Below are 8,479 nucleotides of genomic sequence, written 5' to 3'. Positions count from 1 at the left end.
TTTTCAGATTTATCCCTTGATCCCTGCCATAAGGGGCTGGTGCTTTGCCAACCCATTGTTTCTCAGTTGGAAACAGATGGTATGGGCTAAAAATCTGATTGCGTTCAAAACCAGTCCAAAGCATTTAATGTCAACCTGCTGGCCAGATGCATTTTTAGAGATCTGCCCCTCCGCCACCTGAGCGCCCTGTCCCCCGGGTGGTGGCCGCACTGTGGACCTGGGGACAAGGCGCACGACAGACACGCTCAGGCTCATGCCAGCAGGACCCATCCCCACCCCTGGTCTGACCTGGCGTTCCCAGGGCAGATAGACCCACGTTTGAAGTCCATAAACCCATCCATTTCCATGCTAGAACTGTTTAATTTTCCAGACCCTGATTTACCTCTGCCTTGAGTTTTTCTTCAAACTGAGTGAAATCAAGAACCAAAGGTGATCCGAGAACTTAATTCTGACGGAAAGCTTACTCCTTCTTGGAAGAGGATAATAGATCCTCACTTTCATGGCAGCCTTTCTAAGTCACATTTTTGGTGACTAAGAAACCATAAAGAACAGCTACTTCAGGGAAGACACATTTATCCTGATACAACATTTTCATCAAAATTGATCGAAACTTAGCTGTAGAGTTTTGCAGGAGCTACTGATATTTCAGAATTTGTTCTGATAAAAAAAAAAAATGACGACTTTTTTCCCCAGGCAACAGCATTTGCAGGAAAACCCGTGAATAATCCTGGCTTTCTTTTGGTGAAAGATCCTGAGGCAAATTTTCTGGTGCTGTAAATAGATACTCTTCCCTGAATCCTCTGTGCTTTGCCTTGAAGAGTGTTGACTACAGTCTCCATCTCTCCAAGACTTGTGCTTGCAACAGCCCTGACTCTTTCTCCAGGCTGTTATTCAGCCCCCAAAACCTGATGCCAGAATTCTTCACTCCAGGCAGAGCGGGCCAGGTTTTCCCTGCTGCTACTCAACCGACTGCAGCAAGTTTCCACTGGGGAATGTGACCCAATGAGCTTAATCAAAGGGTACTTTCATGCTCTTTCAAAGTGTAGACGTGTGTCACACGAGGGACTATTGACTGGGGTATGATGACCAGAAATCTGATGCAAAATCTAAAAGCCATGCCTTGCTGAAGTGTTTAAAGCCAGACCAAGAAAAAAAAAATTAATATAAAAGGAAAGAAAAGTTTCCTCTTGAAGATTTAAGACTAGGCTGCAGCCTCAGGTAGATCAGTTACATTCAAACTCCCCATAAGGTATGAAGGATAAAAAGGACAGGATTTCTGGAAAAAGTAAAACAAAACAAAATTGGGCCACTAAGGCTGTCTAAGATGTTCAAATGCACCCAACTCCTTCCAATGGGAAAAAGCCTTGCCTGTGGCACTGGCTTGATTTCCACAGGTACCAAAAAGAGGTTCCTCTTTAAGAGCAGCTTGACTTCCTACCCTAAACCTTATGTCTATGTCACAATATTAGGGGCTGGGAATTTCAAGCACCAACCGGCAGGGAAGGGCAGTGTCAGTGCTGGCAGGCTGCACTGACTCCATCCCAGCCGGAGAACAGGGGGAAGCTGGTGAGAGCCGGTGTGGTTTGCATGCCACCGGCTGGCACGCGGGTGCATGCGGCATTTCCCGTGATTAGTGGAAAGCATGTAGCATTTGTTGAACTTTTATGGTTTAAATGTTGTGCCCAACAGTCAAGTAAATTGTTGTATATTCTAAACAAAGCGGAACATGCTGGTTGTTTTCTACTGTAAACACTAGGATTTGATTTATCTAAACTTTTGTCATTTTTGGGGAAAAAAAAGTCTTAAAGCATAAGATATTTGTAACTTTTTTCAGTTTGTTTGTACTAAAAAAATGGAAGGGCTCTCCTTTTGGCTGGTGTGCCTCAGCGAGCGCATCCCCGGCATGCCAAGGAAGGCAAATGTGGGCCCTGGGCAGCGTGGCCACCCAGGCTGGAGCTAGGGTGGCTTCCAAAATCACCAGCAACTCCTTGGGGTCTACCAGTGGCCTCTTCTCGGGGACTGATTTCCTGGGGATTGGATTATTCCCTCTTTATTTGTATTTAGTGGTGCCATGGGGATTTGCAAGGTTGATGATATAACCGAATTTTATCAAAAGAGTTGGCATTTCCCCAGGCAGCTGCTCACTGCGCTGCAGCAGCAGGATGGCAAAAAGCAAGTGACAGGGAGAGGTCTCGGTGTCCCTTTACTTTAACCCGACATGACGTATTGAAACAAAGCCTCACCCCAGGGCCGTGCACATGGCAGTGACCGGGGGGGCTGCAGCCGGGTCGGGCAGCACCCAGAGGGGAGCTGCTCCCAGGGTCCGGCCCCGGAGCAGCCAGCTGGAATGCCAGGCTCGCCAGTGCAAGGGCGCTTCGGCTGCCTGCTGACAACTGAGAAGCAAGCACGCTCCCCAGCAGAGCAAAAGTGGGTCTGTGGGTAGGGGAATTCCTGTATGGGGCCAGAGCGATGTGGCTGGAGGAAGCCCCCGCTGGTGTGCTTTTGGGAAGGCAGCAGGCGACCTGTGTGGCTTGGGAGGGGTCAGGAGCAGCAGTGGCTGGAAAGCTGGCGGGGCAGCAGGTGGGGGACGGCAGCGCTTCCAAAAATTGAATCCAAGCTTAGGATTCCCCCTACCAGCTTTTCTCCCAGCTGTATTTAATAATGCAGGCGTGTGTCAGGAGCGAGTGAGCCCAACTGTCTGCAAGTGGTTCAGCTCTGTGGTCAGCGTCCTGCCAAGACCCAGCCTCTGGCAGCAAGGGCTTTAACCCTCGGGCTGCAGCCCTCGGGCTGCCTGCTGGGACAGATGGGCGCACGGCGCTGCTGGGCTCGAGGGGCTGCAAGCAAGCCCACTGAGCCAGGGAGAGCTGAGGGTCGCGCAGCCGAGTGCATGCTGGGGCTCGGTCAGCAGCCTCCCCGCTGCAGCCCCGTGCTCCTCCAAAGGCACCGGGCACCCCTGCCATCAGGTGTTGGCAGAACAATAAACCCTGCTCGAGTATTTGATGTCCCTTGAAAAGTCCCTGGGAAGTGGGTAAATGTCTCTAAGTGTCACAAACCTATTTTTTGACCGGCAAACAGTAGGGATCTCTGTTACAAAAGATGTTAATGTCACCTAGAGCAAACCAGGAACAACGGGAAACATTTTTAGCGTGGCTCCGAAGAATTATTGTGGGAGGCTGATGCAAGGACAGACCCTGAGCGCTGCGGGTCGCCGCAGCTCTGCTGCAGCCCTGGGGACAAGTTCATCCAGTCTTAGAGCCGGAGGACACTGGTGCGGCAGTAGTTTTAGACGAGTTGTAATGGAAGCCCTCAGAAAGAGACATGGTCTCATAAAGGCATCCATTGTCATGAGGGCTTTTCTTCCTCCTTGCTCCCAGACTTTTCTTTTGGATAGTTGATGTCCAAGCCCTGCATTTAAAGAGGTGTCTTGGAGATCTAACATCTGGCCGCAGAAGATGGCGTTCTTGATGCCTATATGTCAGGGTAACACCTCCACATCCTTTGGGCAGCGTTAATATTTGGACAGTGTTAAAATATAACGAGCGTTTCTTAGTTTAGATTAATGCCCTGGCTGTGCACCAGTCCTTGCCAACCTGCGAGACACTGCCTGGATTTCCTCCCACTCCTAAAGCAGCACAGGGCTTAGGGCTTGACATTGGCACTCGGTGTTTAAACAAAATACACATTAATACCTGCGGAAGTAATGCCTGAGTAATAGCTGCAGGAACAGACACGATTAAGGGCTGTGGAGAAAAACAATTAAGCTGATCAGCCAAAATATTAGGAAAGCAACTCTGCAAATACAATTTTTTTCTCTCTCAAAAATAAAGGGGCCTGAGGTTGCTGGGAGCTGTGCTCTGAATATTCATGGGGTATTACTGGTCCTCAGGCAGCGCTCGTTTGCACTGAGGATAAGGAAGGCCACCAACTGTTAACCTCTGCAATTTAGTCTTTCATTTCCCGCATTAGTACACTATGGAAAAAGCTGAAAGTGGCGGTCATGGTGTATTAGTCCTGATAATGGCTGCGTGAAATCAGGCTGAACTCCCTTGTTTGCCTGAAGAGAGGAAGCCTGGGCCCGAGTCTGGGGGGAAGAAAGGAGGATTTTCTCATAGCCTGAGAGCACCGGTGGTGCAGGGGGAAGGACGGACCCGGGCTTGGGGACTGTCGGACATGGACAGACAGTGTTCCCATGGGATGAACACTGTCACCTTTCCTCCTGAGAGAGCCGGAGGCGAACACGATGGACCCGCTTGCTGACCAGCCTTGAGGGCATCAGCTCCTGCTTGTGTCATGTTTGTTTTGACTCTATCATCTAGTCAAGGTTAAACTCAGTCATTTAAAAGTTAGATGCAAAGAGCTGCTGACTCCGCAGGCGCTCAGGGGGATGTGCACGCTTTTGCCTTTACACTATGTCACAGGCAGGCAAATAAACTTTGGTACAAAACTTGGAGCCATTTTGGTTCAGGTAGGCTACTCGGGAAGGGTTATTTTTCTCGCCAGGCTCTTGCCTTCTAGCACTTCCCAGGCTCTCCTGCCTGACCCTCTCCTCCTTTACTGGGCAGTTCTCCCTTTCTCCATCATTTGCAGGTTCTTCTTTGGGTCTGGTGACCAATGTGGGTTGCTACATGACAGATGCCGGCACTATATAGGATGGTGCTGCCAAAAGCAAGCCATTCCTCCCCAGAGCAAAACATCAAACTGTGATGTGGTTGTTGCTTCGAAGACAAAAAAACTGAATCACCAAACAATGCAGATCTTCCGGATTCACTCACGCTGTGTGAAGTGGGGATATGGGAAGGTACTCAGAAAACATGCATTTTCTGGGGGATCTAAAATATAAGCTGGTATGTAGAAACAGAATAGTCTCTTGTAGATCACTATGAACCTAATCCGGCATGAAATGGAGACGACTGAACGCTCTCCCTGGTTTGCAGACCCAAAGAGCAGATCCACATCCCTCCCTCCGCTGGCACGCCTGGTCTCCCTGGTAGGCACTGGCTCAGCGGGGATGGAGTCGGGCAGTGCCCGTGCTGCCCCACTGCCCCTGCCGCACCCCGCCGGGTTCACCCCCCCCCGCGGTGCGGAGCAGGTTTGCTGGCGGCTGGTGAGGCAGCAACCCATGAGCTGCAAGGCTGCAGCAGGGCACGGGGCACACTGCCCTTCCATTTCAGGTCCTGTCCCCCCCCCATCGCTGGGCTGCCTCCAGCCTCTGCTAGTGCTCGCTGTCGGCACTCGCCCGGGAGGTGCGGTTTGGCACTGCGGGGTGTGGAAACACCCATGGAAAAAGCAACCCGAGAACAGCACGACTCTGTCTCTCCTGCGGCCCAGCTTGTACAACAGCCATCTGTTTGCCGGCCTCTGCGTTTGGAGGAAGCACTGGTGAATTAAAGGCTGAGGAACAAAAACGTTTCATTTTGGTTTGTGGCATGTGCACGTGTGCAAGGGCAGCAGGAAGCACGGTGGGGGCTTTGTTTGGCCCCCCCACCCCACCCCAAAAAGGAAGATATAACTCCAGTATCATGCCCATGTAAGGCTACGCAGACACCTTACAGGATCTATGAGACAAACTGCCTCCTGGGAAGTTCCTGACCACAGTCCAGCTCCATGAGACAAACACGACCCAAAAATGCAGTCCCTGCACTACCGACTGCTGGGATGCTGCCCATCGCTGGGCTGGGAGCGGTGGGGAGGAAGAGCCTCCCCACGCTGCTGGGGGCTCGTACAGCTGGGGTGGGGGTCCGTGCATGGCCCTTCTCATGCACTAATACGCTGGAGACCAGCCTGAACCCAATGGCTGGGTCTCCGTCACGGGAAACCACCTCATCCCCCTGCGCAGGGGAGCGAAGGCTCTGTGCCTGTGGGATGCAGGGGAGGCAACGTCCCCTGGGATGAGAGCGGGGTGCAGGGCAGCCTCCCTGCCTGCGCCAGGCGCGACCGAACAAACCCGTTTGTCATCACTGGGTTTGCAGGGCTGAGTGATAGGAATGCAACACTAATTGCAGCAAGTATGATTTTTCCATCCTAACCTGTCACTTCTTGTCTTTCCTTTAGCTTCTCATCACATGGTTTAAAACGCCTTTTGCTAGCACAGGAACTGTGTTGTTGTATGGGGAGAGGGATGAGCACAACGGACTCTGTAATGCAGCAACTAGGGAATAACTACGCATTAGTTGTGGAGAAGGTCAGGGAATGAGGGGGCTTCATTAAAGCACAGCTCTAGTACAGACACAAGGACAGCACTGTACTTACGCTGTTTATAAACTGGCTGACGGTGTTTGCAGAGGGGAATCACCGCTTCTTTTCATTGTCTGTTCTCCTGCATCCCAGGTGAGCCAGCATCCCTCCTCTCCCCCGGCTGCAGTGGCACTACTGGAGCTTCTTGTCACAACTCTCTTCCAGCCACAGGAGGGTCCATCCCAAACCCCGGGGAATTTATGAAAACCCCTCAACATTAGGCACAGTCAATTTATCAAGAATAGTTAATTGAAGGCATCTTGTTGTTACTAATTTGGAGATTCCCAGAGTATGCAATTGTTCAGTCCCTGTAACAGCACCAGAAAAGAAAAATTGCTGCAACAAGTTTTCCTTGGATTTGAAAAATGACCTTTCTTTTCTGCGTAAAATCAGAGCTGCAAAACCAGAAGGCCGGTGCATTCCAGTTGAACGGCTTTTGAGTCCCGTTTCACTAAAAGGGTTGCTTTTCAAGCCTTGTCAATCTAAGGAAATTTATTTAGGCAGTCTCAAGGGAAGGTCTTGGCAAAGTATTAATAGGTTTCTTTTATAAAAGAGACCTTTATTCACTGGTCTTTAAGTTGGCCTGTGTCTCATTCGGCTTTTTGAGTTCATGTGCAGAGAAAATGTCTGTCTTTGACAGTCTCCATGCTTCAGCGCCGTTGTGGGGCTCCAGAGGAGTTTGCTAAGCCCGTAATGAAACATCTGGCTCAACAATAACACAGCTGCATGCGGCGCCTTCTCACCCTGGGCAGTGAGGTGCTGTAGCCCTTGGCGTTATGGGCCTGTCGCAATTAACGCGTGCGGCTCGGTGCAGCCCGCCGCAGGGGGCACGCTGGGCGATACGAAGGAGGATGAGTCACACAGGAAAAAATAACCAAGCCTGCTGTGCATGCTTTCTTACCCCAGATCCGTTGCAGCTTGCCTGCTAAAGGTGCGTCAGGACAGAACCTGCTTCACGGAAAAGCCCTTGTCCCACCCCAGGTTGTGGATGGAGCTAAAGCGCGGGCAGTTGGAACTCCACAGGACCGAGCGTGCCTGTAGCGTTTGGGACCTGCAGACCTGGACTCCCACTGCAGAGGTTTTGCCCCATTTCACCACGTGGCCACCTTCCCACAGCTCTCACTGACATGGGCTACTTGCTTCGAGCCTAGCTGCGGGGCACGGGGTACCCAAGCGATTCAGTGGGACAAATTTCTAGCAAAGGCTGTAGAAAAGCAATGGGAGAATTATCGTTGCCAACAGAGTAGAGCAGTGAAATATGTCAGCACTTTGCACAATTTAAAAAAAAATACTGATTCAAGAAAAACTATTTTCGGCTGCTGCAGCGCCGGTCCTGCAGCCAGCCAGACGATGAGGCACAGCCGCAGCTCACCCTCATGTCAGCGACTGGGGCTGGGCGTGCATTTCTTGGTGGGGTTCCCTGTCTGCAAGATGGTTTGAGCTGGCACCTGGAAGTTGCTTGAAGTAGAAGTGGTTATTTGAACACTATCCATCACGATTTGTTCAGAAGGCAGTTTGCTTTCCAGGTAGACAAAATCCGGTTCCCTTCAGTTTTCTTGTATTAGCAGTACAATGCAGTGCACGGACATGTAAAGTCATAAATCAGGTATTCCTGCAGACGTGCAAGGCAGGACGGGAGAAGCACCGTCGGATTAGCACCGTGCCACGGGGCTGCTGGAGATGCTTGCATGCATCACCTCTTGAAATAATGCATAAAAACCTCATTGTGGAGAGATTTACTTTTTGGGTGATTTGGCTGAAGAAGTTGAGTTAAAAAGTAAATAAAAGCTCAAATTAGATTTATATAGGCATAATTAACCTCACTTTTTATAGAATAACACATACCCATATGAACTTTATTTAGCTCAGTCCTAAAGCAGCAGCTGTTGCAAGTCTCTGGAAGAGTGTTTCCCCTGAAACACACCAGCACTTCATGAATACTTATTTTTGCACCTCTAAATTTTTCTCTCTGGGGCTTTTAAGCAAGTTTTATTGTAGTGTTTATATAGCTACCTCAGTCTGCCTTTGGTTTATGTTTTTCTCACCTGAAGCCACTGAATTTTGAGTTTTATTAGTTATAGGTATCTGAAATCACATTCTTTTAAGAACTGACTGCACTAATAAAACTCCTGAAAAGTTTCTGTTTGAGGCAATTGTCTTCTGTGCAGGTATCTGATTCTTACTGAATTATACTAGAGATTAACAAGTTTTCTATGGTTGGTTGTTACCACGGAGGTAAATAACA

This window comes from Aptenodytes patagonicus, chromosome 8 (assembly GCF_965638725.1).
Source record: "Aptenodytes patagonicus chromosome 8, bAptPat1.pri.cur, whole genome shotgun sequence".
NCBI classification, from domain to species: domain Eukaryota; kingdom Metazoa; phylum Chordata; class Aves; order Sphenisciformes; family Spheniscidae; genus Aptenodytes; species Aptenodytes patagonicus.
The sequence above is the reverse complement of the archived record's forward strand: the minus strand, read 5'-3'. Positions refer to the sequence as shown.